Here is a 10,195-nt window from a genome sequence, read left to right on the forward strand (position 1 = left end):
AGGAAAGAACAGACCACTTAGGAGGCTACTGAATAAATAATCCAAGTGAGAAGACTGTGGCTAGAACTAGGGCGGTGACAGTGGAGATGGAGAGAAGTGGATCAATTTGGGACCTATTTTGGAGACAGACTTAGCATTAAATTAGTCACTGGAGCCCTCAGCTGGTTGGAGCATTGTCTGGTACAGAAGGTGGCAGGTTTTATTCCCAGTCAGGGCACATACTCAGGTTATGGGTTCAATCTCCGGTGGGGACACATGCAGGAGGCAACCAATCCATGTTTCTCTTTCTCTCCCTTCCTCTCTCTCTCTAAGATCAATCATCATCATAATAATAATCTAGTGATTAGAGAAATGTTGGGAAATCGAGGCCGAGCCCTAAATTTTAGTCTGAGCAAATGAAGGAACGGTGGTGTCATGGACTGAGATGGAAAACAGGGGCGCAGGAATAGCTGTTGGAGGAAAATCAGTCTCATGTTGCACATGTTAGTTTGAAATGCCTTTCACATACGGATCTCCAAGTCTGGAGCTCCCAGGTCAGGTCAGAAGTTCAGGAATCATCAGCATAGAGACAGTGTTTTGAGTAGAAGGAAATCAGCTAGAGAGAGACTATGCATAGAGAAGAAAAGGGGTCCCAGACAGGGGCCCACACCTGCCGTGCTGACTTTAAAGATCAGCTGGACGAGAAGGAGCCAGCAAGGGAGACTGAAAAGAGGACAGAGAGGTAAAAGAGGAACAAGCACAGGGCAGTGTCCAGACTCCAAGGGGAGCGAGCGTTTAGCAAGAGCACAGACATGTATCTAATGGTGCTGAGCACCGGAGTAAGAAGAGGATGGAAAAGGCACCACTGTTTGCAACACAGAGGTCATTAGTGATGAAAGACCAGTTTGGGTGGAGCGTGGAAACAGAACAATTTGGGGGTGATTTACAAAGTAATTTAGACTTGAGGAAGCAGGGATAATGCAGGCAGGTATTTTGTTTGAGTGGCTTTGTGTTGTAGGGGGCCACAGCAGTAAATGGGTAGTAAAGGGATACATGTGATCAAGAGCAACCTTTTCCTTTCTTTAAATGAGAGGCATAGGGTCTGTTTATGGTGATGGCAGTGGTCTGGGAAGCAAGTCAGGAGAGAATTCGATGAAGTACAAAAAACTGCTGAGGTGGGAATAGGGGGTCCATCCTAAAGGGAGGGCAGGATCCAAAAGTGAAGAGTGTGTCTTTACATTGATGCAGGGACACTTTTTCCATTTGCTCACTAAGTTCTTAATGAATTATTTACTGAATCTGGTTCAAGGGAGAAAAAAGATTTGTAGTGACACCTCCCAGGCACCAGATGGTGATGTTTGGCTGTGGTCAAGCCTCTATCACCTGAGCACCTTCTTAGGAGCAAGTCGATATAAAGCACTTTTGTCCTTCCAGGTTGGACTGAGTTGGCCCCTGGGGGCAATTGGAATTGTAGGTGATTTTCTGGTTTGGCTCCTTTAGTGGAACTGCAACTTTAGATTTGGGAAGAATAGAGGGTTTATGCATCTGAAGAGGACATTGTGATACAAAACACAAAGGGATCATTTCTCTGAATGGGGGTTGGGAGGCAGCAACGGTACCTGCTCCCAAAAACTGGGAGGAACCAGCCAGACAATAAATAACACTGAAAATCAGGGAGGCGCCCGGTGCGCTCATTAACAAGGAAACACTGATCTAGTTGGAGGTTCTGCTGTGTCATAGGAATCCGGGGCCTAAAAGCTGTGGGGATTGGCCTCTTGCCCTGAGTCCTTCCAGTGACTTCATACTGATGTGATGGCCACACTGTCCCCTGGCCAGCTGATCCCCAGCACTTCTGGGCCAGGCCAGTTGGCATCTGTGCTGTCACCGCTGGTTTTCCTTTGTGGGTCTTTGAATGGCTGTCCTAGATGCACTGAAATAATCTCTTAATCACATCCTTCCTTTTTTACATCCTGGCCCCAAGCTGACCTCCGAGGGAGACATCCATTTGGACGGCACAATAACCCAGCCAGCCCCACCCACTCGTTGACTAATATGAACAGCATTTATTTAAATTTGTTTATGTGCCCCTTTGCTGTATCCTGCTGTGCTTTCCCACTTTTATAAAACTAGAGCCTTCCAATAACTCAGTCCCATCCCTACCAACTGGCGTATTGCTTCTGCCTTGGCCAGGGCTGCTCCCTTTCCCCACTAAACCATCGGGATGATCCTGGATAATCCCAGGAGGGATCTTTGTTTTAGTTTTAAGCAACCGTTTCCCCTTATATTTCCCACGGTCTTTATGCATGCTCAGGTCTCCTTTGCCTTGGAAAAGCATCTTTGCTCCTGCGGCACCTCCAAATTACCATCCTATTTCTTGCTTTCCCTTCCCTAATAAACTTCCCTTTTTCTTTTTTAACTCTTTGAAACCTGTCTTCAGTTGACTCTAAAATTATCCTCTGCAAGTTTTTTTTAATGTTTTTATTTATCTATTTATTTAAAATATCTTTTTATTGCTTTCAGAGAGGAAGAGAGAGGGAGAGAGAGAAAGAAACATCAATGATGAGAGAGAATCATTGATCGGCTGCCTTCTGCATGTCCCCTACTGGGGATTGAGCCTGCAACCTGGGCATGTACCCTTGACCAGAATCCATCCAGGGATCCTTCAGTCCGCAGGTCGACACTCTATTCACTGAGCCAAACTAGCTAGGGCTAATGTCATCTTGACATGAAGGGAGTTAATGTTTTTGATAGAGAGAGAGAGAGAGAGAGAGAGAGAGACAGAGAGAGAGAGAGAAACACCAATGAGAAAAATATGGATCAGCTACTTCCTGCATGCCCCCTACTAGAGATCGAGCCCACAACCCTGGCATGTGCCATGACTTGGAATTGAGCCTGTGACCTCTTTGTGTATGGGACGATGCTCAACCAACTGAGCCACCTGAGCCACACTGGCCAAGGCTCCTCTACAACTTTATATATATATACTTTCAGAGAGGAAGGGAGAGGAAAAGAGAGTCAGAAACATCAATGATGAGATGTTGCTCCATTTACTGATGCTTTCATTGGCGGATACCTGTATGTGGCCTGAAGGAGATCAAACCCGAAACCTGTGTATCAGGAGGATGCTCTAACCAACTGAGCTGTTCGGCCAGGGCTCTCTCAATCACTCTTTATTCTCCTGTGCTTCTCTGCATCATCCGATACTGCTGACCACCTTTTCCTTCTGGAAAGTGGTTTCTTTCTCTCCTTTTTTTTGGCTTGCCTGACACTGTACTAACCTGATTCTTTTCCCATCTCGGATTCGTTCTTCTCTGTTGCCTTAGAAGACTCTTCTTGCTTCTGCCTTTGGGGCAGTTACCCAAGGGTCAGTCGCATTTGGGGAGTTGACCCATCCATTATGGCTGGCTTCCATGTTAATGAATTCTCTGTGTGATCTGATCCTCTCACAAGATCGTCAGGTTTATTTACCTAACTAGAGGCCCAGTGTATGACATTTGTGCACTTGAAGGGGGGATCGCCTCAGGCTGGCCTGTGCCCTCTTGCAGCAAGTGTGAGCGATGGCTGCTGCCCCATCACTCCTCAGCGGCAATAGGTGCCCGCAGCTGCCATTCACACCCGTTGATTGCGCTGAGTGATCAGGACTGGCACCAGTGCCGGGAGCAGGTGCAAGTGGCGGCTCCTGTGCCAGCTGTGGGTGCGAATGGAAGCGGTGCCAGCAGCGGGTGCTAGCAGCGGGTTCTAGCAGCAGCTCCGCCACCAGCAGCAGGTGCGAGCTCCGGGTGGGACGTGGTGCATGGGAGCAAAGAATTTTCAGTAACTACCAGAGGCTTGCCCTGATGACAGCGACCGGCGCCCTTCCTTGGTCTGGTGCCCCTGCTCACCAGCTCCACCAACCCGCCACAGGCAACGCCCGCCATGTTCTGCACATGCCCCTGGTTGTCAGTGCACATCAGCCACCGATTGCTCAGTTGTTTGATTGTTCCTCTGTTCGGTCTATTTGCATATTACCCTTTTATTATATAGGATTGCCTCTAAATGTTTCCACTGGGATATATGGCTTTCACCCCAAGTTTAATATGTATTTTTTTAATATATTTTATTGATTTTTTACAGAGAGGAAGGGAGAGGGATAGAGAGTTAGAAACATCGATCAGCTGCCTCCTGCACACTCCCCACTGGGGATGTGCCCACAACCAAGGTACATGCCCTTGACCGGAATCGAACCTGGGACCCTTGAGTCCAAAGGCCGATGCTCTATCCACTGAGCCAAACCGGTCAGGGCTAATATGTATTTTTTTAAATGCCTCATCTCTCCCTAGCTCCCTGAAATCAGCTCCTCACAACTTCCAATTCTCAGTTCAGTAACTCCATTGTTCTTCTTGGTCAGCCAAATGTAAAAACTTTGGAGCACTTATGACCTTTCTTCAAACCTAGGTTTTGATTCCAGTTCTTTCACAGACCAATTGTGTGGTTTAGGGCAAGTTATATAACCAGACGACTAATCTGGCCATCAGTTAACTCACATCAAAATAAGGATAATAATAAAAACTCAAGGTTGTTGTGAGGAACATTTAAAGTGCCCCTGCACAACACTTACAACATCAAAAATGCTCAAGGGCTTCTGATAATAATTCTGTTGAAATTCTCTCTGCTCCGCCCCACCCCCCATTACTTATCTTACCCATCAAAGGCTTTTTCTTACATCTAAGTTATGAACAAATTCCAAAACAACCTTCTGGATTTGACTCCATAACCCTTCCAATCCAGCAGGCATATTTTTACTAGATTAATCTTATTTGAACATTGCTTTCATGATGTTACTACTATGCACCAACCTTTTTTAAAAAATTGACTTTAGAGCAAGAGAATGAGAGAAACACCCATGTGAGAGAGAAACATCCACCAGTTGCCTGTTGCAACCACCCCAACTGGGGACCGAACCCACAACCTAGGTATGTGCCCTGACTGGATTTGAACCTGCCACTCCTTGGTGTAAGGGCCAGTGCTCCAACCAACTGGGCCACATGGGCCAGGGCCAGCCAACTTTTTTTATATATATTTTTTTATTGATTTCAGAGAGGAAGGGAGAGAGAGATAAAAAAATCAATGATGAGAGAGAATGATTGATCGGCTGCCTCCTGCACACCCACTACTGGGGATCGAGCCCGCAACCCGGGCATGTGTCCTTGATCGGAATCGAACCTGAGACCCTTCAGTCCGCAGGCCAATGCTCTATCCAAACCAGCTAGGGCCCAACCAACTTTTTAATGGCTCCCTTTTTCTATCTCAGAATAGAAACTTCTGTCCTCCCTAGCTTGGCTCTCTATGCTCATTTTTCCCCAGCATATCTCCTTGCTCTTCTTCCTTTCTTCTCCCTGGTTGGTGAGCAGGCCAAGCTCACTTCAGCCTCATGAGTTTCCATACTACTCTTTATAGATCTAACTCTGCCTACTGCTTTAGATCCATTTTGATTTATCTTCTTTGTAAAAAACGTTCCATGACTTTATTGGAGACCTCCTTTCAGAGGCTAGGTTATCACAGTCCTCAAAGTGGGTCTGTACTTCACAATTTAGCCTTAGAGTAATAGAGTTTTTCTTCCTTGTGATTTTTAAAAATCCTCACTTGAGGACATGCTTATTGATTTGAGAGAGAGAGGAAGGGAGAGAGAGAGAGAAACACCAATCCGTTGCCTTCTGCATGCACCCCTTCTGCATTGATTGCCATCTCGAACCTGCAACCTGGGTATGTGCCCTGACCTGGAATCGAACCCACTACCTTTTGGTGTACGGGACAATGCTCCAACAAACTGAGCCACATCGCCCAGGGCTGGAGCATTTTATTATGTGCTTCTTGGCCACTTATATACCATCTTTGGGGAACTGTTTATTCATATCATTTGTCATCTTTAATTTAGGTTTGTAGTCTTCTTACTGTATACTTGTCATAGCTCTTTATATATTCTAGATATGCATTCCTTAAAAGATATATGATTTTCACCCTGACCAGGTGGCTCAGTTGGAGTGTCATCCCCAAAAGGTTGGGGGTTCTATTCCCCGCCAGGGCACAAACCTAGCTTTTGGGTTTTATCTCTGGTCAGCATATACAGGAGGCAACCTATCGATGTTTCTCTCCCATGTCGATGTTTCTCTCCCTTCCTCTCTCTAAAATAAATAAACAAACAGAAACAAAACAAAACATATGCTCAGGTGAGGATTAAATAAAAGATGTATGATTTTCAAAAATGTTCCCTTTCTGCAGTTTTTTTCACATTTTTGATGTTGTCCTTTGAAACATTGGCATTTTAAATTTTGATAAAACCGATTCTGTTTTCTTTTGTTGCTTTTGCTTTTATGTCTTACCTAGGAAGCCATTGCCTCATCCAAGGCCACAATGGTTTACTCCCATGTGTTCCTCTAAGAATTTTATAGTTTAGATCTTACCTTGAGGTCTATTATTTATTTCGAGTTAGTTTCTGTTTAAGGTGTAAGGTAGGGGTCTGATTTCATTCTTTTTGTTTGTGGATATCCTTCCTGATGTTTTAAATATAAGCCTCCTGCATTAAATAGATGTTCCATAAGAGTCTGTTTGTGGCACGTCTGTCCCGGTGCCCTGCCTGCACTGTGCTAAGCACACAGTTAGCTGCCTTGTTTGTGTGAGCATACATGTGAACATTTCATACTTTAGTCAGAGGCAGAACTTTTCACAAGATGACATGATGTTCAAACTTGTATCAAAGAAAAATAATTTTTTAAAAAATGTAATTTTATTGATTTCAGAGAGGAAGGGAGAGAGAGAGAGAAAGAAACATCAATGATGAGAGAAAATCACTGATAGGTTGCCTACTGCACGCCCCCTACTGGGGATGGAGCCTGAAACCCGGGCATGTGCCCTTGACTGGGAATTGAACCGTGACCTCCTGGTTCATAGGTCGACACTCAACCACTGAGCCACACTGGCTGGGCAAAGAGAAATAATTTTTAAGTATCCCTCAGCATTGTTTCCTACAAAACACTTTCTATAATCTAGAGCAGTAGATGCAAACAGTGTATTTCTTTCCCCTTGAAGTAGAGATTTCATTGTATCTCAGAGCCCTCCTTTAGGTCTATATAGAAACAGCTCCACTCCTTGCAAATCTCCCTAGTTTCTCAGCTTGCCGGCCCTTTCCTTGCTGTTTAAAGTGACTGCCTACTTCTGTCAAAACAATGTTGGCCCCTACAACCTTCCCTCCCATTCTGAGTTCACATCGCACGCCCCTTGATTTCTACCTCTTTAGTAGCTGTACCAGTTTGTTCCCATTTTGGCAATCCAGAGACAGAGAGAGAATTCTGCTCACCTGGTATTTCACAGGATTAATTCATTACAATTCATCTTGCTGGCCTCATATGGCCTTTTTAAGAGCATTCTTAACCACCCTTACACATTCACGCTCACACAGATCTCTTCTTTTTCTTATATCCCCCAACCTCTCTTTTTTTCAAACCCCGTGGTTATATATTTTTTTATTAACCTTTTAGAAATAGAAAACACAGTTTAGGCTCAGAGAAGCTGAAGTCAACCTGCAGATCACCAAGCCAGAGGGCTGCATTTGACGGCAGATCTGTGAGGTATCATTTAGTCTAAATCTAAGTCCAGTTGCTTGGCACCTTATTTGGATATTGCTGCTTTCAGTGCTTGAGCTGTTCTTCCAAACACTGGCGTTCTCGGCTACTTTTCAGTATGATGTAAGTACCGCAAGTATTGCAGGCTTAGAGTTTCTAGTGGGGGATTTCAGATAAGATTCCACATCTGAATACACTGAAAAACTTTAGGTGGACGTAAACATTTAAGAAATGCACTTGAAGGTCTCACTTAATAAACTAGTGGGGGTGAGGGGAAAACGTTTGAGATTCAAGTCTGACTCTTCTTTAATCTTCAAAGCTAGCAACAACTTGAAATATTCCAAAAGAAGGCCCCGAGGGACCAGCTGCACCCATCCTCACCTAATTACTCTCCCAATGGTACTTAAAGGAGGGTCTTTGCCTTCCTGTGCTTATACTGCTCAAACAGAAACGGCTGGTTTTCTAAAGCCAGTCAAGTCTCTTCCAACACTATAATTAAGCTATTTCAAATGCTAAGAAATGGGGCTGTTACTCACAATATTAAAACCCACCCCCCTCTGTCACTAAATGCAGGGAGCACTCATACAAGTGGGCACTGTGGGAAGTTGAGAAAGTAAGTCACACGAAAGAAAGGAACTAGACTGTGGAAGCTGAGCATTAAAAAGGTTTCTGAGACAGGACAGTTGGCTTTGACAAATTTGTCTAAGTATATTCAGAAAGGACATAGTTTTGTTTTTTTTTTTTAGTTCTATAAAGGCATGTTTGAGAAGGTACAATTCTTGGTCTCATTCCAGCTTCCACTATAAATCTCTGTCCCTTCACCTCTGGCCATTATATTTTTTTTTATTTTGTGCCATCGATAATGTATTCTCTCTCATCGTTTATGCATCCTTATACAGTGCCAAAAATCTTTTGGGGATAAGGTGTGGAAATAAACAGGTAAAAGTGAAAAGCCAGGATTTTCTCAATAATGAGATTTCTCCATGGGGGGGGAAACCTCCTGTTTCCTTGACATTGGTGTTGTGTTGATTTGGTACCAGCATGTTTCCCATTTCCCTTGTGCCAAGCTATTTGTAAATTTGTGGGCAATGCAAGTAATCTGAAGTCCCTGCTCTCAAAGAACTTGTTTTATTTGTGGACATTAAAGAACACACGAAGAATCCCGACAACCCTGCTCTAGCATTGTGCCCATAATGACACGCACAGAGAAGCTGAGAGGCTGAATGCAATTTGAGCTGGTGATAGAAGGGTTCTGAACGCAAAGCTTTGGCGTTTTTAGAAAATAAAGAATAAAACACACCCCTGCTCCCCGCCCCCCCCAAAATCTCCCATGATCTCAACACCCAGACAGCTTCTGTATTTTGTGGTGTTTCCTTCCAGATTTTTTCTCTGAATATTTAAGAATAGATAAGCTTGTGATTTTACAGCTGCAGGTACAGTTTTGTACCCCGACAAGCAATTCCCTATTAAAAGCATTTTCCTATATATTTTCAACACCGTAATTTACATAAACGTTCTCTCCTCTCTGGTTCCAAGTCAAGTACTTGAAACCTCCGTGGGTAGAGATAATTGGAGAGTGGAGAAACTCGACTGGAGGCATCAGTTTCTCCATGATGACTAGCTGAAACTACTGCAGTGGTTTTCCCTGTCTTTTTGTGCCAAACCTCTGGTATCTGACTAAATTTCCGCTGCTTTCCTTTCACCCCTTTCTTGAGGCCTCGACTGGTTTCCCAATTGTGTCGATGAACAGGCTTATCGACCTGGTGGGTTCCTCTTCCACGTGTTTGACACAGCGCAAGACGACTCTGAGACTTTCAAGACTGGGGTCTTTTCTGGGACCTGGGGTACCCTATCTGAGTCGTCCTGACTTAGTTTTTTGAGCCATGCATTAGCCGGGAGGCAGTTTCCCCGGCGGTTTCTGCACAGAGCGCACTCCCCGGAGTGCAACAGTAACTGGGGGAAGCGGAAAGCCAAGTGGGAAGCAGGAGGACCGCTCTCCATCGCTCGTCAGCCTCAGCAGGTGAGGCTCCTCAGCTCCTCCCAGTGCTGGCTGGCGCCGGGCCAGAGCTATTAAAATTCCTTCTAGGTGTGGCTGAGGGTGGGGTAGAGGAGGCGCCTCCATCCTAACGCCCTAGTAGACTGTTAGATTTGCGTTGCATAGAAAAATACAGAGACGTAGGAAGAGCTGGAGAACGTTTCTGAAGCCACGGCACTGATTTTTTTTTTTTTCTTTCCCCTGAAACTGAGCATCGCAGGGCGTATTGGGCTGGCTCGGGTTGAGCTTCCGAATGGGTTAAGGGCGCGTGCAAACTCCTGGGAGTCCAGTAGGAGCTGCTGGTCGCGCCGGACATTGCCTCTGGGTTTTGTCATTCTTTCGTGGGATGTTCATGGAGTTGCCTTGGGCATTTACTTTTTAAAGTTTTCTCGTCCCAAACCCTCCTCTCCGGCTGCCCGAGTGCGGCACGTCTCACCGCCCCGAGACTTTTGGACGCGCTCCAGGCGTGGGGAGGGGGCGGGAGGGACTTGGCTCCTCGAACACGACCTTGTCCTGGGAACCGGCTGGGGCCAAGCCCTCTCCACCGGCCGGGAGCGCAGGCGCCCACCGCCCCGGGTCCCGC

This window comes from Myotis davidii, unplaced genomic scaffold (assembly GCF_000327345.1).
Source record: "Myotis davidii unplaced genomic scaffold, ASM32734v1 scaffold281, whole genome shotgun sequence".
Classification (NCBI taxonomy): Eukaryota; Metazoa; Chordata; class Mammalia; order Chiroptera; family Vespertilionidae; genus Myotis; species Myotis davidii.